Raw genomic sequence first — 25922 nt, 5'->3', positions numbered from 1 at the left:
GAGAGGGTCGCATCTTCGAGCAGCAAAAGGGGCAAAGATTTCCAGAGTTTCCTTCTTCTACAAGGAGGGAAAGAAGCGAGGGAGTAGCAGGAAAGTGGAGATTGAATCTCGATGATGCGTTCGGCTAACGTTTCCTTTCCACGCGATTTCTCGTCCCTGTTCCAATCCGTTTCTTCAACAACCCGATCCTCCTTGCTCCTACTTCTTTCTCTCGAACGGTTCGTCCGTCAGCAGGGACGCAAAGTTTCGGAGATTGCGATTTAAAAAATTTAAAAAAGTTTTTCGATCCCGAGACGCACGCGACCACCCCCCCTCGATTAATCATCGTTCGGAAATTATTCGACAATTAGCGGCCTCGATTCCCCGCACAGCGGCGGAGGATTACGTCGCATCGTTATTCATTTTGCTGGGGTCTCGAATGGGAACTAGCGTTAGGGGATCGCGTGGATATAGCACCGCGGAGCAATGCCTGTAATGGACGAATCGTGCTTTTCCGAACCGGCCTTCCTTCCATTCGCGAGTGTACTCGTTCTCGTAAATTATTCTCTCGGCAAGAGATTAGAGTGATTAATGCGAACCCCCGCGAGATGTGTTTCTCAATTTTTAATTGGACACCGGGTTTTTAATTGGTCTTCAAGTTCAAGATATTTGATATGACGACGCGCGAGGGAGCTTGGCTTAAGATTTGGAAGAGTGAAATTATATTTGTGGAATTATTGAAAGGGTTCGTGAAAAATTTGAAAATTAATTAACAAAAAGTATACAATAATAATTATAATTTGATAAATTATAAGGGAATATTAGAAAGAATGGAGCGATCTGTTTGAAAAAGTTTGATCCATCCACGATTAAAATTCGATCGCGGGAAATCTGTAACAGGGGTAGTCGATCAATTGTTCACGAAATGTTTCGTCAAAGCGGAAATAGTAAAACGATCGAGACACGGTCGGTCGTTCATCCATCCGTCGCGAATGAAACAAACGCGAATTTGTCTCTGAACATTTGTGATAACATAATTTTTCGTATAGAAATTGGTTTCGATATTAGAAATTAGTAACGAAATACTCGCTTTTACGAGTATAATTTAAATATAATTTTTTTCGGCTCGTAATGTATTTGAAATTTACACGTTTTGTTAATATAATTTTTACGTTACATTACAAATTCGATTGTTGCGTATTATCACGATTATTTTAGTTTCCATTATTTGTAGTTTAAATCGCATAATTTGGCCACATTATATATAACAACGTATAATAGTTTAGCAAGTTAATGGGTCTTTCAGCCTACGCGTTAGAGAATTTCGTTCTCAAAGGGATATTATATAAAAGCTAAAAAAAGAAAAAAACATAATGAGGTAAAATGTGAGTAAATAAATTTCACGCTCTAAAAGTACGTATAATATAATATCTTTAACGTATATAATTTTAATTTACATCGCTCTCCAAAAACGTGTAATTATATATATCTCATATTTTAATTGCTGTTTGCACTTTGAGTTGTTTCTCTACTATCTTCCTTCCAAGTATGTTGTACAAATACATTTGTTCTATTATAAGTAATGCGTACAAAGAGTAAATTAAAAAAAAGATGTAAAGCATCTTTTTTTCTTTCAACAATAAATAGGGAATAATACATCTGTCTTTCATTTAAGATCTTTCCATAAATTTTGCAAAAAAAATCTCGTCACGATAATTCTAGATTAGAAATGGTTAAGCATCCATGCGTCATCATTTTGTTAGCAATTTTGAATATTTCATTGATCTATTGCACAAGTGTTTATTTATTTATTATCAAATATATTCGATTTTACAAAAATTGGTAAAAATGTCAATTTATCATTTTTATGCTATTAAATAACGAATAAGGTTAATATATATATACACACACCCAATCATTATATTTATCGTTCAACGAATTAAATCTTTCTGTTCGAATTGATCCATCAAACACGACGATTGTTCAAAAATTTAAATTATAATACGCGGAGCATGGTCGCTTTCGAAATTCGGGTTAACCCAGTTTTTTTCAATCCTTTACCTACCGCGATGCGATTCTCTCCCCTGTCTCTCTCCGTCGGTCCTTCCCCGGCAACGGGGTATAAACTTTTCTAATTAAACGCGCGAAAACGCCGCCCCCCCGATCGAACGATCAATTATCATCGCGATTACCTCTACGATTTGTCGTTTTCCCCGTTTCGCGTTTAATTTACGACTCGATCTATCTCGGTGTATATCCGGAAAAAAAAGAAAAACGCTTTTCCCAACGCTGTCGATCCGTGCATATAACCGTGTTTTCCCTTCGATTTGTCACTTCGTCCAAGAAAGAAAATAAAATTTCCCCGATTTCGATACGAGATCCTGTATTATTTCCCCCAGCCGAAAAGTCTCCAAGATTCGTACTTCCATCTTTGAGACACCGTTCTCCTTAAAAAATAACGGAATTTTTAAAGGAGAAACAATCGAAATGTGCAAGGAAATTGTAAGAAAATTCAAGTATCTCTCGAGGATCGCGTGTCACGCTTCTTAACAAATTTATGAATTTTTTATTGATTATTGCATTGCCGAAAAATCGATCGACGAAAATCGCGTAAAATGGCGGCGAACGATGAAAAAGTATATATAACATTGAAAAACATTCCTTCAAAATTTAATTAATTAATTTTAATTTTTCTCGTAAATTTCCCCTGGATCGATAATTAATCCAACAGCGACTTTAAACCGTCCCTTAAAATCGTTAAATGGGAGGGGCGTTAAACCGAATTTAAACTCGAAATCGCGCCACAAATTTCCCGGGCGGCGTTCTTCATTCTCACCGGTGTTTGTAGTTCGTAAAACGTAATCGCCACGCCACGTAAGATACATTTCTCATCGTTCCTTCGACCTCTCGCACTCTTAACAACGATTAATCGTTATTACTTCTCATTTGAGGCGGTGGCAAACAACGACGAAAATCATTTCGTGCCCGACTGCTTCACAACAGTGGTATTCGGCAAACGAGGAGCGACGTTTGTCGGTCCAACAATTTACATTATTATATTAAGAGGGACACGAGCGTGTGTTATATATTATTAGAAATTACACGCACGCGCATATACACACACACACACACACCAGTTTAAATTACGGAAATTCCTAGAAGCTTGGGTCGGGTGAATTGTTCGTTGCGCTGTCCGCTCGGAGATTGCACAGAGACAAGAACTTTTACCTAGTGTAGTACCTTTGTCTCCCAACGCGGCCACGAGTGAAAGAGAAAAAAGATATCGCGGTGGAAACTCCTTTTTGAAATTCGAGGCACCTTTGCGGCAAGGTAAAAAAAAAAAGAAAAACACGAAAACGAACCGATTCCATCCACCCAACGTTTCCCTCCTTGTTATCGAAAAAATCTCTCTTTTCTTATCGAGAGACAAACACGAGCTTATTTTTACTAAATAATATCGCGTTAGACAGATAAGATCGAAAGGTGGATACTGGAAAAAAACTGGAATTTTCATTCGGCGGAACGAAGATTAATTTAATTTTTATTTTCAATATCGCTTTTTTCGTTTACACGGATGTGACGAGATGAAAAGGTAGAAAAGCAACAACGATCAAATTCGGCCGAACATCGGGGAGAATGTGCGCGAATGAATTTCAGAGAGAGACTTATTTTTCCTCGAGGTTAAGTTACAAAAAGAAAAGAAAGGAAAAGAAAAGAAAAGAAAAGTTAAATTCGCTCGGTGTCCAGAGATATTTAAAACGATTTAAAAAATACTCGCTGCGAAAGTTTAAAATGGAAATTAACTTTCCAACGTTGCAGCGTTGACGTTTATCGCGAATGAGAATAGAAAACAATAACAAGACACGTTCAGAAGCGATTTCTCGTTAAACGAAACCCTTTGATCAGATACATCGTTCATTTTAGTCGATAAGCAACGTTTGTCGATTCGCAAATTTCCAGGAACGGAGGTTGTTCAGAAATTCGAGGTTAACCCCCTCCTCGAAGATATTTCTGAGCTTCAGAAAACGTATCCTTCATCCGTAGGGAATAAATAACAAAGCTTATCGCGCTTTCCTACGATTTCTCTCCAAACTTGCCGCACGCGTTTATCATACGTACGTATATAAAGGGGTGAAACAACTTATTCGAACCGACCGAAAGTCGAAAGTTTAATTGCTGCGGTGAATCTAATTGGGAGAGTGGCCCGTGTTTTGCAGTTTCTCTCGCTCAAAAATTTGCATAGAAAAACATCCGGTTTAAATAGAGGGAGCAGGGTGAAAAACCTGGGGGATGCGTAATTCGCGGTGGCTTGCATTTTCTCGTGCAATTAAAACCTAAAAGCGAGTAATTCACATCGATGATAAGAGGGAAATGGCGAGGCTGTTTCCACCGGTGTGTTTCCACCGTTAATTAGAATTAATCGCACGGTATTACGGTGGCTCGAGAACTGATAATCATTCGCCGATTAACTAATAAGCCTATGGGCTGGTTCGCAGCTGTTGCACGACTTACGATTACCAATCTCATTATATATATATCACGATATCGGATTATGATCCCGCGCGATCATAATTTCCGATCGAGTGTCGCCATCTCTTCGTCGGATCGTCTCTGTTATCAACATGATGCAACAAATTGTGCAACTGGATGACAAAAAAGAAAGAGGGAAAGAAAAGATTGGAAAGAAGGAGATTCGAAATTGTTGCGGTTTTGTTGACCCGCGTTTTATTGGACGGTGGTTTAACGAAATCGATAGCGTTCGTTAGCAGCAAATTAGGCTGCACGCTAACCTACCATTCCGTTTCACTGACACACAGCGTTGCGCGTGTGTATCACGACTCGTGTGATTTACCATCGATCGAATCTCGCACGAAAATTGGGTCGAAAAATCGAGAGACCGCGAAAGAAGTAACCGATCCAACCATTACTTTCCAATTATTATTTTTTAAAATCCATTTTCCAATCTGTCAGAAATCGTGAAACTCGAAGCAAAACGCGAACGAGATCGAAACGAGTACTCGTACGTAAATAAGTAGTTATTTCATTCTTCAGCTCCTCGATTCGTTCGAAAAAGTGTCGTTTCGTTTCCCCGATCGAAAGACAACCGCTTCGAATTTCGTGTTTGCGCGAGATTCGATCGATTCCGCTCGTCTGACGCGTCCACGTCCCTGCAATTTCGATTTAAGACCTCGCGTCGCGAGAGAGTTTGCCGAGGCCAATTGTACCAACTGCGGGCGTGGAATTCGAAATGCAACACGGCCGCAATCACGACTGCGAATTGGCCGAAATTCTCCACGACGATTCTTCTAATTGATCGTCGAATTTCACGATATTTCATTATTATTATTATTTTTTTTTTTTTGCTATTGACTATGAGTCTGATGTTTATTAGCTATAAATAGGTAAATTCAAAATGAAATAACGTTTCGCCTTGTTCCTCATTATAAATAAGCTGTAACTGCTGGATTGTTGAATTGTTGTTGAATCAACGTTCTCTATCCCATTCTTTCATTTTTGTCAACACAGTTTGTTTCTTCTTTGGATATCGCTCTTTTTTTTTTTTTTGTGATAATAAAGTTTGAAGTACAGTTTACCGTAGATGGCGGTGATGGGCAAAATTTTAACAATTGAAGTTATTTCTATAAGTTATTTCAATAATTTATCGCTCGAAACGTAATAATAATAATAATCGGAAGTAATCGTAATGGGAAACGGCCGATCTTATGTGAAAATTATATCAATTATAATATTAGCTACGAATAAATATTGTTTAAGCATTTCGATAACTAATTATTTAAATTTTATTCGAGATTTTTAACTAGTTACTTTTTCGACGAGTTAACTTTGACTAGTGGAAACAAGTCTCATGGAAGGAGTGCGGATGATCGGTTAATTTGAAAGGAAACGTTTATTTTGTTTCCACCATGTAGTATTTGTCACATATATTAATCCAAAAATGACGATCTCGATGCATTAGTGTAAACGTAGAATCCAGAGAATTCTAACGTGTCGATATATTACAAAAAATTTTTTTTATTTCTCATAATATGCCTAGGCTACAATTACAATTTGTAAGTGATACTTTAATTTAATAAATATAATTTTGTATTTGATTAGTTAATATCATATCAAACTAATTAATATGGTTTAAATATTTCTCAGCTTCCAGTCTTAAATGATTATCCTAACGTAACTTGATAAATGAAAATAATTTTTACAATTTTGAATATTCAAATTATCAACTCTTCTACTATTGTACTGTAATATCAGAATTGTCAAGAAAGCAAGTTGAAGATAGCAATTACACATCAGTATCCATAAACTCAAAAATAAATTCTTTGCATCGCTCCACTATCGACTCAGTGCGCACGCAACAAGATTTTCAAACTTCCTTCTTTTTTCTTCACCTGTTATCGATCGAATCGAAAGGATTAAAAGTCTCCTCAAAAAAGAAAAAAAAAACATGATTGCCAATCGATTATTCGAGTTGCCAAGCTTGAGGCAACAACAACGTCACGTTACGCAATGCTTTCTTTCTTTTTTCTTTTTTTTTTTAATAAAATCTCCATTCCCTCCATAAACAGGATGTCTGTATCTTGTTGGGGTACAGCATCTCTCTGTACAAAGAGAGATCCGATGTCCTTCGATACTTTCCACGGGGTGGCAAGTTCAACACCCTTCGTTCACAGCCCCCACTAACCCACCCCTCCCTCCCCAACCTCTCCGTGGAAGCGACTCGGTATTGGCTACTAACAGGCCAACGAAATTCCTCGAGAGCCAACCAGATTTTCGCTCTTTTCTTTTTTCCCCCCCGTTGCATTTCAGTTTCCGACGTTCTGCCGCGACCAAATTAAATCATCCACGAAACTTTCGCCCTGGATCTTCTTCGCCGTACTTTGTCATCAACGTTCCTCTTTTTTTAAACCCCTCCCTCTTCCTTCTCCTCGCCTCTTTCTTCGATACCGTTCTTCTCCTTCGGAAAAGTTTCCACTCCTTGAAACTCGGATCGAACGTTTCGGTCGGATAGAGCGAGGGTATATATCGAGATTCCACGATTATTATTTTCCGAGCAAGTGTTGCGATAACGTGGTAATAATTGGAGCTGATCGAATTGGAATAAAAAAAAAATATATATGCTTTGATATAACTAAAAAATATCTAGAACTATCGTTATTCTTAACGATTATTTTTCTCCTGTTATCAGTACCTTTTCCTTATTATATCTAAACTTCGAATTTAGACGATGAATGGAAGTAATATTTGTAGAATGAAAAATTAAAGACGTAGAACAAGTTAAAACAAAAATTTCGAAATGCAAAGAATACGTTTCAGTAATTAAAAATTTTCTTCGATAGTTTTCGCACAAAATCATTAACAATTCGATCAAAGGTCTCAACTAATAGTACCTTGTAATCTTAAAATTTCGAAATGCAAATATTCGTAAGAATACATTTTCTTAATGATTAAAAATTTTCTCCAATAGTTTTCACACAAAATTATTAACACTTCTTAATCGAAGATCTCAACTAATAATATCTTGTAACCCTAAAATTTCGAGATGCAAATATTCGTAAAAATATATTTTCTCGGTAATCGAAAATTTTCTCCGATAATCAAAACAATTAACAAAATCATTAACAATTCGATCAAAGGTCTCAACGAATAATATTTTGTAACCCTAAAATTTCGAGATGCAAATATTCGTAAGAATACGTTTTCTCGGTAATTGAAAATTTTCTCCGATAATTTTCACACAAAATTATTAACAATTCGATCAAAAATCTCAACGAATAATATTTTGTAATTCTAAAATTTCGAGATGCAAATATTCGTAAGAATACGTTCCTTCAACGATTGAAAATTTTCTCCGATAATTTTCACACAAAATCATTAACAATTCGATCAAAGATCTCAATAATATTTTGAATAATATTTTGTAACCCTAAAATTTCAAGATGCAAATATTCGTAAGAATACGTTTCTTCAACGATTGAAAGTTTTCTCCGATAATTTTCACACAAAATCACTAATACTTCGATCGAAGATCTCAAATAATAATATCTTGTATCCCTAAAATTTCAAAATATTCGGTGATTGAAAGAGTAGCCAAGTATTAATTTTCACACAAAATCTTCTAACACTCAAAGCTCCAACTGAATAATACCTCGTAACCCACCATCGAACGTGTCTTCCCTCCTGTGACATCCCTCGCATTCCAAACTTTTCCTTAACGTCGAATACGGGAATATCAATCGTATCGACGCCCCGAGCCGCGAGCCCGGAACGAAGGAACGTGGGGCGTGGCGCAGTCGTGAACGACTTATCGCCATAAGTCGTCGGGCATACGATTAAAAACGATTGTCTCGAAAAGGTGATTCGCAATCTCTCTCTAAGTGAGGTTTAATAATAGATCGGCGGGCATAGATTCGATCGGTTTACTCGATGGAAAATCGATGATTATCTTGATGTTGAGGGGAGGGAGAGAGAGAGAGAATCGAGGATCGAGATATTTCCGCGGCATTCTTTCGACTGAACGCGAGATAGAGCGGGTTCGATAACGCGTCTCGTATAAATATTATCGAAAGGCGCCACCGGCCATTTCCCTTCCCCGAAACGATCGTTCATCGTGATCCAAACGGTGTGCACCAAACGCACCGCCACGACGTTGCACGGGAGTAATAGTATCGATCCGTATCCCGCGAATAATCGAATATGCAATATGCGTTTTTTTTCTTCCATCGCTGAAAATTCATACGTGGCGTGGCGCAAAAACCTTTCAAATATTCGTATTCCTTGGCGCGGGAAACTGCCTTTTTCTTCGGGAGCGGTTCAGAAAGTTTCATCGAAACGATATTTCAACGCAACATTGTTGGCACGAGCAGATGAATCACGTACGGCGTACGGGTAAATAACCGAGGATTCTCCAAACATTTTAAATTATTCTCGTCTACTCCGTTATATCACGATACTTCGAAAACATTTTTCGAATTGAGGTTCGAAAATAGTTGTTCGTACTCGATCCTTCACTTGCCGCTTTTGCAATATTGTTTTCACGATGTATTTACATTTATTATATTATATTTTCGAGTCGAAGAAAAATAAAAAATGCATTTTCCTCTGATATTCGAATCGGACGAATATTATTCCTATACATCAAGACTTCTGAAAATCGGTCTCCAGACTAAAACTAATTAAGAATGAATCGTCACCCTTGACCATAGGAATTTGGCGAAAGGTTAAACTTGGACGATCCTCGTAGTACATATAATGCAATTTCGAGAACGAATTAACCGAGTTATAAGAACTCTATATGGCTATATTTGTATCGCTTGATGCAAACGTAAGAGAATTCGAAATACGAGCTTTGATTATATTCCGTTTGGGAATGCTTATTATCATTTTACTGGGAGGAGGACTAGATGATAACCGTTTCACGAACAGAGTTTCATCCTACGATTTACCTTTGCGTCCTGAATAAATGAATGGGTCGGCGCTATAATGAGAGAATTGTCATAACCTATATACATATATATATAACTATTTATCGGTTGAAAATTTCGAAGGTTACGTGATCGGAGGCAACGACCTGGCTTCTGAAGATAAGAAGGAATTCTTGGAAATTCTTGGAAATTCTTCTGAATAAATGAATGAGTCGGCGCTACAATGAGAGAATTAAATTGTCATAACCTATATACATATATATATAACGATTTATCGGTTGAAAATTTCGAAGGTTACGTGATCGGAGGCAACGACTCTGGCTTCTGAAGATAAGAAGGAATTCTTGGAAATTCTTTCGACCGGCTGCAACGTTGCGTCTCGGTTATGCATTAATCATTCTTCGCTGCTCTTCCGAGTCGATCGAGATCGTCAATCGAGGACCGAGGAGGAAATTGAATCGGCGAAACAGTACACGTCGGGCCAGAAACGATAATATTTTCGAACGTTCGCCGAGATCTTTCGTGTCGACGGGTAATTCGAGGGGATACCTTAGCACCCTTGTTCGCCCACCCAATTTCCATCCGTATAATTCCTTCAACCGAGGGGGAGGGAGGGGATCGTGCCACGAATTCTACGATGATAATAATAAATGCAAAGCGAAAACTTTGAGATGCTGCTCGATAATTTTTTTCTTTCGAAACTCGATTCCACGCGATTTTGTATCCATATAAATTTCTCCAAATCGAGAAAATTTCCCTTTTTCGAATTCTTCTTTCTACTCCCCGAATCACTTATTCGATAACTTACCTCTCGAGGAAAATTTAATAGTCGAAGTTACGAATAAAGTTACTTCGATAATTTATCGTTCGAAACAATAATAATAATAATAATAATAATAATAATAATAACAATCTGCAGTTGCGAACGATCGAAATTACATGGAAAATCGGTTCGAACTAAACGAACGTTTTAATAAACGATAATTAACTTAAATTAAAACTTTATTTTCTAACTTCTTTCATCGCCCAACTCTGCCATCCTCTATATTCTCATCCCTGAGATTTCGAACGATTAGCGACTCTAATGAATTAATTTGTATTTCGGAGAACCATGCGATCATGCGACCATCGAGCACACACTTCGCTTACCGGACGATGAAAAACGTTCGACAACGAGCTGCGGTTCGAGCTGGGCGTACCTCAACAGTGCATCGTGCGAATTTGCTTAGGGATCGGCGAGGGTGTACGAAGGGGCGAGGGGAAAAAATCAATGCAACGCGGCCACGCGGAACGCGCGATCCACGTCCACGGATCGGAAGGAAAACCCTGTACCACCGATTTTTCCCCTCAAATATTCTAGAAAAAAAAAAAAAAAAAAAAANAAGAAAAACCTAAAGGAGGAAAAGAGGACGAAAACGAGTGCGTTTCTACTCACCGATCTTCGGTACGTTCCTGTCATGATTTGCCCCGCTGGAGAACTGAAACAGAAAGAAGAGAAGCCGGGTTAAGCTATTTATTTACACGTGAGAAGCTATTTTTCTCTTTTTCTTCTTCTTCTTTTTCTTTTTTTATTCTCGATCGTCGGGTAAATTTTGTTTATATTTATCCCCTGTTGATGGACTTTGTGTTCGATCGGGAACGTCCTCTACCGAAATTGATCGAGAACGGAACGAGAAACTGTGGATTCTCCAGGAGAAAATTTATCGGTTTCCCGACGCGCCTTCCTCCCCGGATCAGGTATGATAAAATATATTTCTCGTCACGCCTCTCTCCTCCTCCTTTCCATCCTTATTTTCGCATATTTGTTTGTATTTTATACGCGTGCACGGTTTGATGAAATGTATCGGTAATAAAAGGGGATGAGCGATAAATTTCGCGCCCATTTTCAAAACTTTTCGCTCGTTAAAGCGGAGGAAAGGGAAGGAGGAAGAATTTCTATCGCGTATAATTCCTGTTTCGAAGGTTCCAGGTTCTCTCTCTCTCTCTCTCTTTCTTTCTCAAAGAAAACGTATCCCTTGGGTGTATAAACCCAAGGAATTTATTCGAAGTGAATTTCCCTTCACCTAGAGAAATAGAAGTGGCTGTGGAAAAGGAATTTCGGAGTCCGAGCTGTGCGAAATTCCTTTCGGCCGTTTTCCACGGTGTCTTCTCGAAAGAGGAAGCCTCCTTCAGAGGAAAGAATCGTCGAGGATCGATCCACTAGCTTTTTCTATTCGAGCCAACCTCGATTTCTCGAGCTCGAATCGCTACGAAAGTTTCTTTCCCCGAAAGTGGAGGGAATTTTGTCCGTTCGACGATTGATCGTCGAAGAAGAATTTATAGTAATAAATGTTCCTCGTGGAAGACATAAGTGTTGTACGTGTACACGTTTCTAGATCGAATCGGGGGAATACTTTGTCCGTGATCACGCGTTGGAAATTTCTTCTTCGCGAGAAATTTTTTTTTTTTTCTCTCTCGAAGAATCCACGAGAGGAGGAAAGAAGAGTATGAACCGATAAGATATCGAGGTGAGGTGGAATTCGCAATAACGAAGAAGGAATGAATTGAAGCTAGCGCCAAATTTCATCATTTGGATGGGAAATAAATTATCCATTGAAAATGTTCGTGAGAATATCCAATCGAGCAAAGAACGTTCGTACACATTACTTATGGAACGGAATTGTGATTATCGATATCGTTACCGCGATGATGGCGAGATTAACAAATTTTTCGTATTCAAAATTGTAAGATACTGTATATACGAATTCAAAATATCGTTAAGATAATAACACGAATAAAAAGTGGATATTGTAATAAAGTCCGTTTATTTTTATTTCAAGAAATAAAACAACTCCTACATACAATAATTTCGAATAAGAAAAAAAATAAAAGTCAGTTTTATTTTCCGATAAATTATTTCGATGTTATAATCGACGAGAGATGAAAAATTCTCAATGATCGATAATAAATAAATAAATAAATAAATAAATAAATAAAAAAGAAAACTAATATCGATAATCGATAGTCACAATTACATTTGATTTGAAAAAACAAACCAAAAAAAACATTATAAAAGATAATTCCTCTCCCCCTAAAAAAAAAAAAAAAAAAATTGCAACGCATTTATCCTTCCGATTCAAACGATGCATCTTGTTCGATCTATATTGCAGCTTACGACCGACTTTACGACCTACTAGCTTTCGCTTTAATATTTACGTTATACCCCTGCTATGAAATAATCCTGATTCTCCACGATAACGATGGAACAATGCCTCGACGGCGAAAACATTATGCGAAAACATTATGCGAAAACATTCGAAATAGCTTTTTCCCACCGTCTTCGGCAATAAGAAAATGGTTTTTCCCAGACCGCGTTCATCATCCCCCTCGTATCGTTTATCCTTATCGTTTCGTCTTCCTTCACCGAAAATACCGATCAAGCTGAATCCACTAATCAAGGATACTCCTATTTCCACGCTGTTTGTCACGTTTCTCGTATTCGAACCGTGAAGAGGTCGATTGCGATCGGGTTAAGACCGTCCATTTTTTCGTCTCGTTTTCAAGCCGACGGTGATTGAAATCGTGATCCAATGTCGGTGATAGGAATTTATGCGAAAACAATAACAATGCCTGTTTAAATCTTCCTTTTCCTCGACGAATTTTCGAGGCTGTGTCGTTCGTAACAAACGTGCTACGTGTTGATATTGTAAGACTATTGGAAATGTTTTCCTTTTCCAATGTCGTTAGCTTGGAACGTTATTCGTCTTGGGAAAGGTGATCGTTGTGCGCGGGAATAGAAGATGGCGAAAATATGGAATTTAAAATTTTTCGACGAATATTTCATCACATTTCGCTTTTTCTTCCACGAATTTTCCATTTGTTTCCAATTGTTCCAATTGTTCGTTCCATATACTTTTGATACACGTTGCATCCCTCAAGTCCTTAATTGCGAAACCAATAGTTATTATTTATCTTTGTTCAACGGTAAATTCTGTTTCCACGTAAATATTTCGTCGATCAGCCAGAACAGAGACGAGAGAAAATTTCTCTCGTCGTTCCGCGTGTTAAATTTTTTTCCGATACTCGGTGACGATACTCGTTGCAGCGGAGTTTCCAGTCGGAAGCAACTCGGAAGCAACCTGTTTAAAAAATTAATCACCGACGACCCTCGACTGCGCGCCACGACATCACGAGAATCGCGCTTATTATCTTCTTGCCTCCCTTGGCCGCGAGAACAAATGCGAGAAATTAGCAGAACCACTCGCGAAAGTGGCGTATCGATTAACGATACACGAGTTAATTCCTGATTAATAATTCCCCGACAGAATTTTCTCGTCCGATTTCGATTAATAAATCATGTCGATGATTAATTAAACATCAACCTTGCGAATTGAATATACGTGCGTACATAACCTCTACTTTCAACCGTTTTTCTTCGCTACTCTTCGAAATTGTTGCCTCTGTGAATCAGCCACCGAATCGATATCATTAAGTATCTTCTTCAAATTTTATTTATATATAATCCATTCGGAATATTGGCGAGTTTTCTTAACGAATATCGAATAATAATCTCGATTAATCGCAACTTATTATTACCAATCGTTGAAAAAGGTTGTGAATGGAAGAAATTGATGGTACCGTTCGAGTTTACCGATCGATCCATTCGTTCCCTCGCTCCTTCGCCTAGAGATAGTTGAACACACGGATAATTTGCAAATTTATTTATTTATCTCTCTTTTTCATTTCTCCCTTTAATCATCCATGTTATTTCCTTTTTTTTTTCGTGGAAATGAAAACACCGTCACCATCATCGAAAGAGTGAAAGAAAAAAAAAAAAAATAGGGAATTGAAGGTTTCAAGGAATTTATTACCTCCGACGATTCACCGACCGTTCGCAAACTTACCTTAAGCTTCTTCTGCCGAGATTTATAGCCGTACCCAAATCGAATAAATTCTATTCCCATCGAGATTCGCTTGTTGCGATTTCTTAGATCCATTTCCACGTTTAGGGATTTGCATTTCGCCTTGCTATTCACGTGTTACCCCACCCATCGAGACAACGGTGTATCGGTAGAATGGTATGAAACGTATAATGCAACGCACAATTGGCGAACGGTCGCAACCGTCCTTTTGCTTTCCGCTCCGCTGCGTTTCGTATCGGACAGCTTTTCATACATGCGCGGCGAGTGTGTCGATAGATCGAGCGGATACTCGCAGAAATGCGGTTTATTGCGTGCGTGCAGCTTTTCACGGGGATACCATTCTTCCCTTTGAGATCGAGACACATCTCGATCGTTTCGATCTAGGCTTAATCTCTCGCTCACCGATTCGTAATGGATTTTTAAGAAACGAGCCGAGAGAGAGAGAGAGAGAGAGAGAGAGCATTTAAATTTTCTAAATTTTTTCTTTTCCAAACACTTTTATCGTACGCATTGTCATAAAGAGGAGGAGGAATTACAAAAGGGATCAAAAATCGATCGACAAACGCTGCGATAATCGAGCTGTATTTGTACGATGTGTGTATAGATAATATTCTATCCACGATGTAACACGATTATAAACGCAATCTCCGAGTTCTTCCATTCTATCTTTCTTTACCTGGCGATACATCGTATAAATTCTATTCTAGTGTATTAGAACGTTGAATGATTTACAAACGTTCGTTTATCGAGTCGAGAGAGAGAGAGAGAGAGAGAGATGGGATAAAAGCGCTCAGATTCGCCGTGGATCGGTCGATTTCTGCAGTTGACAAAGAACATTTCTCTTTCTCGTCCCGTTGACACGTGAAATACGTTCCGCCTCGGGAAAATACGAAAGAGACGAAAATGGGCGCCGGCTAGAAGGAATACTTCTAAAAGAGAGACACAGGAACGAGAAGATTCTCTCTCGGTTAAGCGTCCCTTCTTCAAATGGATTTCTCCAAATAAAAAAATCACGAAAAGGGAATAATCAAATAAGATACGAGTAATAATCGTTAAAATCCCCTTCTTTGAGACGGCTTTGAGACTTGTCGCTTTAAATCCTTACCTATTATAAAATTCCGCTAATTGTAACGTAGATATACATATATAATCATCGTATATGGATGGTTGGATATGTATTGGAGCGTGTTTCAACTGATGGGTACGATCGATACACACAATGATTCTACGTGAAAAAATAATTGGGAAATATAGGATAACAAAATTTGTTCCATTCGAAGTTTCGAAAAATTGGCTATTTCTCGGGAATTTCTTTTTTTTTCAATCAAAAATCACTCTTCGAAAAAATTGAAATCTAACCGATCGCACGATTCCTTAATCGTATAATCGTTTAATCTAGATTTTCGGATCAAAATCAAAAGACAAACTTAACTCGTATCGTAAATCGAAAAACTGTCAACTTTTATTCGCCAAATCCGTCATATTCAATAATCGAAACGATACAATTTTAAAAATCTACGATCGCCTCTTTAATTGCGTTTCTTCGGAAGTGGTGACTCGTTGTTAAACGAATAAATAAAAAAAATAAATAAACAGGACTCTCTTCGATCAACGTTCCCCCAGGAAATAAGAGATTCGTTGGAAAAAAAAAAAAAAATGAAGGAAGGTTAACGAAAGTTAACGATATAATGGGCGTAACGAAGAATGGACGATGATTTTCTATCGAGTGTAGAATCGCAACAATGGGGGAAAAGTGGGGATCGCATGGCGGAACACGGCAACCGGATTCCTCCCCGCTGGCCATAAATCAACCATTACCGACAATCGGTCCGGTTCGTTCGATAAGAGGCGTATAAGTAAAGGGGAGCGGCCATTGATATTTATCGGTTGGAAACGAATTTTTCGCCTATGAATCGCTGGATGAGTCGAGCTGGTAGAGAATTTCCCCGAGGTATCGTTCCACACGGATCACGGTAGGTACGTACGTACCTCGAGAATAGGTGTGTCGAGTGCGTTTATTACTTGCTCGGACAAATGAATTTCCTCGAATCACCGGCGTGGGCGGGAATATTGAATTTCCAAGGAGCAGTGGTCGAATATCGGCCCAAGTTAAGGAGCGTTAATGGACACGTACGTGGAACGGAAAGGGAACGTTTCGTTTCGTTCGCCATCTTTTTTTTGCGACAACTCGAACAACTCGAGATTCTCTATCTCGTCGAGATAAGGTCCTTTGGCGATTAAATAACTCGAGGGGAGGGTATTAAGGAGAACTTATTTTTCAACATTTTTCGAGTTGCGATCCTTCTTCCGATCGATATCGAATAATCCCCGAATAAAGTGAAGAAAATAGATGGAACGAAAGGGAAGTTTATCTTTCAATTTCTTTCCCTGCATTTAATAAATAACTTTGCCAAAGTAAGAAAAATCGAAGTGAAGAAAACCTTATTTTTCAACCGTTCGCTTGCGTCTCCCGTGTGATATTTAAACAATTCGAGATTCTCCTAGCTAAAATAAAGAATATTCTTTATTATATAAGGACACATCTTCGGAAAAATTTAAAAAATTTGATATCAAACTTGGATTGGAACTTGGATTGTTAATTGATTGAAAATTTCACCAAGGAATTCCTTCTTTCCTTCTTTCGATTTTCCTTTGTATTCAAAGACACTTCAAGATCACATCTTCCGAAAAATTTAAAAAAGTAAATTTAATGTCAAGCTTGGATTGTTAATTGATTGAAAATTTCACCAAGGAATTCCTTCTTCTCCTTCTTTCGATCCTTCGTATTCGAAGACACCTCAAGATCACATCTTTAGAAAAATTTAAAAAATTTGATATCAAGCTTGGATTGTTAATTGATTGAAAATTTCACCAAGGAATTCCTTCTTCTCTCCTTTTTTCGATCCTTTATTCAAGACACCTCAAGGACACATCTTCCGAAAAATTTAAAAAAGTAAATTTAATGTCAAGCTTGGATTGTTAATTGATTGAAAATTTCACCAAGGAATTCCTTCTTCTCTCCTTCTTTCGATCCTTCGTATTCGAAGACACCTGAAGATCACATCTTTGAAAAAATTTAAAAAATTTGATATCAAGCTTGGATTGTTAATTGATTGAAAATTTCACCAAGGAATTCCTTCTTCTCTCCTTTTTTCGATCTTTTATTCAAGACACCTCAAGGATACATCTTCGGAAAAATTAAAAAAAAAAATAAATTTGATATCAAGCTTGGATTGTTAATTGGTTAAAAATTTCATCAAAGAATTTCTTCTTCTCTCCTTCTTTCGATTCTTTATTCAAGACACCTCAAGATCACATCTTTAGAAAAATTTAAAAAATTTGATATCAAGCTTGGATTGTTAATTGATTGAAAATTTCACCAAGGAATTCCTTCTTCTCTCCTTTGGATCCTTCGTATTCAAAGACACTTCAAGATCACATCTTTGGAAAAATTTAAAAAAAATTTGATATCAAGCTTGGATTGTTAAATGATTGAAAATTTCACCAAGGAATTCCTTCTTCTCTCCTTCTTTCGATCCTTCGTATTCGAAGATACCTCAAGATCACATCTTTGGAAAAATTTAAAAAATTTGATATCAAGCTTGGATTGTTAATTGATTGAAAATTTCACCAAGCAATTCCTTCTTTCCTTCCTTCGATCCTTCGTATTCAAAGACACTTCAAGAACACATCTTTGGAAAAATTTAAAAAAATTTGATATCAAGCTTGGATTGTTAATTGATTGAAAATTTCACCAAGCAATTCCTTCTCTCCGTTCTCTCGGTCACTCTTGTTAACGGTAACAAGAGTATCATTACGGGCGATGTTAAATGATAAGGTGGAAAAGGGCGGTGGCTTAACAAGGGGATCGTAATTCTTCGGGATGCGGCGACAAGCTTATTCAACCCCCAACATCTTCTCGTCTCGAGTTCCTGTCCGCATTCAATCACCGGCGGAAGAAGTTTCATCGCGCGAAAATTTGCGCGCGCGTAATTACACGCGTGTGTATGGCGAAAACGAAGGAGATTCGAGGCGAACCCGATTCATTTTTATCGTGGACAATCTCAAAACTCTTCCATCGAAAATAATTGAATTCGAAAAATAAAAACAATACATCGAAAGATACATCGTTCTTCTTTCGATTCGTTGTAACAGCAATAGACTCCTCTCGTGTGATTATTATTAGTCAGACACGTGGATCGAAATGACGAGAATTAATAACTGCGCACGGAGGAAGTTCGGCCGTGCCTTTTGCATTCGAATGGATTTCAGGTGGACGGTTAAGGCGATCTCGATTGAGGTACCGATGCGAGGCGGAGGCTTTGAATATCAATTTGACAAGGAGACCGGTTTTGAATATTCGCGAGGTGTGTTCGAATTCGGTGGAGGGAAAGAAAAAAAAAAAAAAACCGTGGAATCCGGAAGTGATGGTTTGGAATTGGCATTGGGGCAGGATTGGCTTGGAGCAAAGGGTCGAAATTGCAGGTGTTCCAAGAAGGAATGGCGATATTAAAATTACCCAGCGATAAATCTTAGAAAACCGAATGGTTTTCTGCAATCATTAAAAGGTGTATTAAAAGAGGGGAAGAAATATTCGATTCGATCCTTTTCTTAGCGATGAAATCATTAAACAAACGTTCCTGATTCTATTTATTCTAAGAAATAATTGGAATTGTTACAACCGGTTGGAATTTTCATGAAACGCACAAACGAGCCCGTAACTTCTTCTCCCTAACTCGATCTTCTCGCATCTTTCTTCTAGGGGGAGGAAAAGGAATTGGTGAAAAAAAAAAAAAAAAAAAAGATCTCTCCAAATGCGGAGAAACGTAGCGATCCATAAATTCCGTATCGAGCAATCATCACCGATTCCCTTTAAACTCGTTTCCACGCCAAAATGTTATCTTCGCGTTTTCGTAGACAATGCTATCTCCGCGTCCTTCGAGAAACAATCGTCCCGATTCTCTACGGAACTATTCCTAGATATACGCAATTTACGAGTGCGCATACCTATAGGGTGACTCTCTCAACTTTTTTGCACAACAGCCTCGAGTCTAAACTCGTAAACCCGATGTGCCAATAAAAATATATTTCGTCAAAGAAAATTCGCAGATGACACGGAGGAATAACGATAATTTCGTTTCACGTCCGTTTGAAAAATGTTTTTCTCCGGTTTTACGACACGATTTATAATTAAACCCGGCTAATATCCCGGTTTAGAGAACACCTATCACGAGCACGCGTATATAAAACCGTGAAAATAACCGCGAAAATATATTTCACGGTGAAAATGATTTTTCTCCTCTCGTAAATCATCCCTCGCCACGCCGATTAATCCGCCCGTGTTAAATTCTCGCTACACCCGGATATTAAAATCGAGCGGATCCGATCGTTTTTTTACGATCTTTAGAACAATCGAACAAACGAGAAACGTAACGTGTCCGCCATCTTCGAAACGCGAGATCCTCCTCCTGTTTGCACCATTGTCGTCGTGCATCCCCCTCCCTACTTCACAGAATGAATTCTCTCGAAGGAAGGAAGAGAGGGAGGGGGAGGACGAGGACGATTCCGCGTTCGGATCACGTCTCGTTTCCACGATGGTACTATACTATAATACCATCGACAAGGGAATAAATCCGTTTCTAAATAAAAGCAATATTGTGTCCCCTTGTGACGCTCACCTATCCTCGTTTTGCGATCGTCGCTCGGTCGTCGTAAGGGGATAACGGGGGAAATCCGTGTAACCGTTTTAAATAAATCCACCGCGCGACTTTTCATCCATTTTATCCTCGAAATCGCTTACCCATCCTTACCCAGACTTCTTCTCCTTTCGTCTTTTCATCGTTGAAGGGGGGGAGGGGCGCTGCGAAACCGCGTCCAAACGGCGAGCGTAAACGGGCGACGTCGAAGGGGGGAAGGACGTCGTTAAAGGAAACGGCGGATGATTTCAGAGAGCGGGGTATCTTTGGGCGCGCTCGATTTTCCAAGAAAGGACCGATCGTAAAAAACCGCGGCGCGGTTCCAATATAATTAAAGGCGGTGGTCGCGGTATAATCCGCGTATAATTCGATATTTTAAACCGAATCGCGGCGGTGCAAAAGAAATGGATGCATTGTGGCGGTCCTGGCCACTGGCCAATGAGTTCCCCTCTCCCCCCCCCTCCCCTCTTCCGTTTCCTATCGCGACCTTTTATTTAAATGAGCGCGGAAAAGGATCGAAGCCGGATCGATTCTATCCTTAAACGAAGACGATTCGGGGAGCTTGTAAAAAGTTTGTTTGTTCGTTTCGAAACCGAAACCTGGCCCTTTTGAATCGAAAGTAGTACCGGCTCGTATCCGGCTCGTAGCGAGCAGCATACGTCATATTCACATCCTATAATTATTCCAGGCCAGGCGACGCCTACTTTATAAATTACAGCCGGAACTGTCATCCACAAACTATCGATTCGACCAAAAGTACACGTGGCTACGTACACAGCTAGGAGCATAGAAACCAACCATTTCATCCGTTAAAAAGAACCAGTAGTCAGTTTGTAGTTACTTTGTTCTCGCGAGTTTCTTTCTCTCGTCGAGAAAGACTTAGCCGATAATTATAATTTCTCTCTCTCTCTCTCTCTCTCTCTTGCAAAATGCGAAACGAAATTACCTCTTGATTTGTAAAAAAGAAAAAGAAAAAAATCTCGGGCAAAATTCAAAAAGCTGCTTCGTTGGTGAACGCGACGAAATTTTGTCGTCCAAGACCTCGAGGAGGTGTCTCGCGAAGCATGCTATTTCCGTGCAGCGTAAACGCGCACTTGGAAAGTTAACATCGTGGAAATCTTTGGAACGAGCTTTAATAAATCGCTCTCACGCCCTCCCCCTCCCCCGTCCTTCGACAACGACTTTCAATTTGACCGAGTCGCGCGCTCGTTCCAACTTTATTCCGAGTTTATTCCCTTTCTATTTTCCACTTTCGTCGAAAAAAAAAAAAAAAAAAAGAATTTCCCAACGCGTAACCGAACGAGGATCGCGGTTGCGGTTCGAGAACGAAAAAATTGGAAATATCTGTGTCAAAGGGGAAAGAAAGGGACGATAATCGAGTTCGCGTTTTTCTATCATGCGCTATAATCTTCAATCTCGATCGGCGTTCACGCGTGTTTTGACCGGATTTCGAACGAGAGATCTCGAATCCTCCCCCTCTCTTTCTTTTGTTTCGAAAAAACGTGGAATAAACGTCTTTAAAAATTTGCAAATTTGGAAACAATCTAATAATCCAGCGAGATATTTTATTTTCAGTAAGTGGAGTTTGTACCGAGTTCTGCCCGAATTTCAGAGGAACGAGAGTTGCGATAAAACGAGAAGGGAAGGAGAACTCGGCGGGAAGGTGGCCGGCGAAAAATAAACAGAAACGGAGCGAAACGTAGCTGCTAGTTTTCGATTTGATTTCCCGCTGCAATGACCGGCTTTCGGTTGAACGTAGTTCGACAAGATAGAAGGAGGCGATCCGTGAACATACAATGGGTGCAATCAGTCGTGGATTCCGTACCCGCTTGTTTATTCGAAAATCGACTTCGATTTCTCGCGCGGCGTGCCTTTCCACCAATGGATTCTCCACTCTCTTCGACTATTATGCATCCTGCGACTCCTCGTCGCTTTGACGGAGTTGACAATCGAATGCGACTCGCGACAATTTGGAAATATATAATCGCCTCATATTAATTCTCTTTAAACGAAACTTGGTAATTTATTGTTGGAAAATTATTCAAATGTACTTTTTTATTTTCAATCTTTATTCCCTGTCTCTGAGCTATTTTCTCTTTTGATTTTCTGTCGCTTTGATAGAAAAGAATGAGAAAATCGAACATGATTATCGAAATTAAAGATTTAGTTTTGCGCTTTATATTATTCTAATTGTAACTCTCTAAACGAGTTTGCAATTTACAATTATTAGAAAGTTATTCAAATGTACTTCTTTATTTTGGCAATGGTTGGTCGATCGATTGAATCTTTGCCCTCTCTCTAAGCTATTTTCTCCTCTGATTGTTCGTTACTTTGGTAGAAAAGAATGAAAGAATGAGAATCGAAATTAAAGATATTAGTTAGTTTTGCGCTTCATATATTAATTCTTTCTAAGCGAGAGTTTGCAGAATTTATAATAATTAGAATATTCAAATATACTTCTTTTTGGTTGGTCGATCGACTGAATCTTTAGAATTTACCTTCTCTTCTGATTTTTCGTAACGTGATAATCGAAATTGAAAATATTAGTCGGCTTCATATATTAATTTTTTCAAATATACTTTTTTATTTTGGCAATGGTTGATCGATTGATCTTTGCCCTCTCTCTCTTCAGGCTACTTTCTTCTCCGATTCTTCGTCACTTTGATAGGAAAATGAGAATCGAAATTGGATGTATTAATTAAATACTAAATACGTTCCACGTATTGACACTTCTTTAACGTGTAATTTAGTATAATTATTCGAGAGAAAATTATGCAGATGTACCAATTCATTTTGACAATGCTCGGTCGATCGATGGAACATTTACTATGGATTGAACTCTCTCTTGCCTTTTCTGGGTTATTCCCCTCCTAACCTTTCGTCACTTTGACACGAAGCAAAGGGAGAACGCGAAGATCGAAATTGAAAATAATTACCTCCCATGCAGTAATCCTCCTCTAGCGATCATTTCGAGCGACGGATCTACGATTTACAATTACGATTCGACAGAATATCGCGCACGTTATTTTTCCATTTTTCGACTAATCGATTATTCGTAAGAATCGGGGATGAACGTCTTTGTACGAACATTTTCGATATCGTGAAAGTGTTATAATAATTTTTTTCCACTCTTTCGGTTAATTTTCTTGCTTTATTCGCGACCGTGTCCCTTTAGTTTTCGATCTTTTTATCATGTAACGTAGATTTATTTCTGTTTACAATTTTTCCTATCTCGCTATATTCCCATTTTTATGCGAGGGATAGTTTCACAGGTGTTGCGTTTCTCAGACTTGTTCGGATTCATCTTGAATATTTTTATGTTAGCGTTAATGGAACGATAGCTTGACATCAAAAAATAAAACGCTGTTAATGAAAAACAGTGTTTGAATACAATTTTGTAATACAATTAATAGCCCGTGTTTGTAATAAATGTATTACATTAATCGATTATCGGTACATTCATCGTTATTACGACAATAGAAGTAATGGATGCGAATTAAAAATTTAATGCTCGACAGAATACTCGAAATATTTCTGGAAATATTAATTATTAGTTTTGCGCTTTATATATTAATTCTAATTGTAACTCTCTAAGCGAGAGTTTGCAATTTACAATTATTAGAAAGTTATTCAAATGTACTTCTTTATTTTGGCAATAGTTGGCCGATCGATTGAATCTTTGTCCTCTCTCTATGCTATTTTCTCCTCTGATTCTTTTTGATAGAAAAGAATGAGAAAATCGAACGTGATATTCGAAATAAAAAAGATATTAGTTTTGCGCTTTATATATTAATTCTAATTGTAACTCTCTAAACGAGAGTTTGCAATTTACAATTATTAGAAAATTATTCAAATGTACTTCTTTATTTTGAATCTTAGTCTCTCTCTAGGCTATTTTCTCCTCCGATTCTTCGTCGTTTTGATAGAAAAGAATGAGAAAATCGAACGTGATATTCGAAATAATGCTTTACATTCGATCGTATCGATCCCAATCCGGACGCACTTTGACAATTAGATGCGAATGAATTCTCTTCGAACGATTCTTCATCTCCGCGTTATTATTTCATCGATTGGTACACGATGAAAAAAGGATCGATATACTTTTCTATTTTGACAATGGCGAATTCCATGGGCGAACGTTCGCTGGGAGGCATGGTTGGCTCGGTCGGCACGCGGTCAAGAGGGTCGGTTCGGCGCGTATCGATCAACTGGAAAGCAGAGAATAGGGAAGAATGCTCGTTACCGGTACTATTAGAAGACTGGGATCACGGCCGAGGCTTTCAGTTCCAATTAGACTCGTATTCAACCACGAGTCCCAATCGGTACGTCTCGCCAGAAAGGAAAAAGATGATAATGCCTACGCCATTGCCACTCAACTTTGTCTAGCGACGACGATAGAAGCGGCGGAAACACAGTTTCGCTGTGCCAAGTTTAAGATAAGCCACGTACCTCTGTCTCTCGTCCCCTTTCCCCCGTTTCGCTTGACATTTTCGCCCCTAGGCTTTTTCCACAGTGTTATCTCCTTTGTCCGTTTTTTTCTTCGCGAGAAAAAAAAAGAAAGAAAGAAAGAAAGAGGGGTGGAAACGACGAGGAAAATCGAGAGCGTTCCAACGTCCTTTTCCACTTTTACCCGATATTTTCACCCTTAGGCCGCTTCGAGTATCGTCTTCCTTATTATTTGCCATTCCTTCGAGGGGGGGAGAAAAAGAGAGAAGAGTTGAAAGGATGGGGAAAAAAAGAAAAAAAAAAAATAGAAATCCTACGTTTTCTTTTCCTTTTATGCGATATTTTCTTCTTTAGACTCGGTCGAGTATCGTCTTCCCTATTATTTGCCCTTCGTTCGCGAGAAAGAAGAGATGAAAGGTTGAAAAAAAAAAAAGGAAGAAGAAATAGAAGAAATTCTTCGCGCATCCTTTTAAGCGATATTTTCGTTTTTAGATTCCTTTGAGTATCGTCTCTCGCTTTCCCTTCGCGAGAAAGAAGAAACAATGTCGAAGAGACGAACGACGAAGAAAAATAAGAACTCTAATTCGAACTCTCCTCTTTCACTTTTATCCGATATTTTCATCCTTAAACTCCTTCGAGTACGATCTGCTTTATGACTTGCACCTCCTTCGCGAGAAAGAAGATTCGAGATGGATTCGAAAGGATAAAAAACAATTCTTACGTGTCGTTCGTTATTCCTTTTCCTTCTTTCGAGAGAGAGAAAGAGAAGAAAGGGATAGACGACGAAGAAAATTAAATTTTTTTTCATTCTTCGAGTATCGTTTCCTGTATTACTTACTTTTTCCTCCTCGAGAAAATAATGAATATACCGAATCGAAAGAATTCCTCTGTTCCTCTTCTTTTCCATATTTTCTTTCTTCGAGCATTGCGCCGTCTTTTCCCTTCCCTCTTTTCTTTTCGAAGAAGACGTCCAAGTGGAAGGGGTGAAAACGAGAGGGAGGAAAAGAAAAGAAGTACAGCGAAAAGCGAGAGCAAAAAGAAAGGGGTTACTTCGTCGTAACGCCTCCCCTCCTCTTCTCTCCTTCATTTTTGCCAAACAATCGGGAAGGTGTGACTGCGGCCGAGGGTGGAGCATAGCTGTGGCCATTGTAAACGTGGCAAAGTGCTCGAGACCAGACTCGACGTTTAACGCGAGCAACCGGGGAACGCGGCGATGCGAAAATTACGCCCGAACCCTTCCGACCCTTTAATTTTTCAAAGTACACACAGTTCGCCCGCGGAATTCCGGCCGCATCCCCTCCCCTCCCCACAACGAGATCCTCCCTTCAAAGGGAGAGAGTTTAGAGGGATGACACGAGTCCGTTTCTCGCGTTAATAAAGAAGAACACGAGTGTGCTTCTTGCTTTCCTAAAAAAAAAAAAAAAAAAAAAAAACTAAAAAAAAAGAGAGTGGTTTTTCGC

The 25922-nt window shown here is 38.7% G+C and overlaps 1 protein-coding gene across 6 annotated transcripts in view; it reads right to left on the bottom strand.

Moving 5' to 3' along the window:
* LOC122718514 (transient receptor potential-gamma protein-like) overlaps positions 1-25922 on the bottom strand; it is an 80479-nt gene that overhangs the window by 32922 nt on the left and 21635 nt on the right. For all 6 annotated transcript variants that reach the window (XM_043943623.1, XM_043943613.1, XM_043943604.1 and 3 more), the window contains one exon: positions 10855-10897. The gene's annotated coding sequence lies outside the window, so the exon portion shown is untranslated. The remainder of the gene's footprint in view (positions 1-10854; positions 10898-25922) is intronic.

The sequence above is a fragment of the Apis laboriosa genome, unplaced genomic scaffold, assembly GCF_014066325.1.
Source record: "Apis laboriosa isolate Shangri-la unplaced genomic scaffold, ASM1406632v1 scaffold11_cov152, whole genome shotgun sequence".
NCBI classification, from domain to species: domain Eukaryota; kingdom Metazoa; phylum Arthropoda; class Insecta; order Hymenoptera; family Apidae; genus Apis; species Apis laboriosa.
This window is presented reverse-complemented; position numbering and strand designations above follow the sequence as displayed.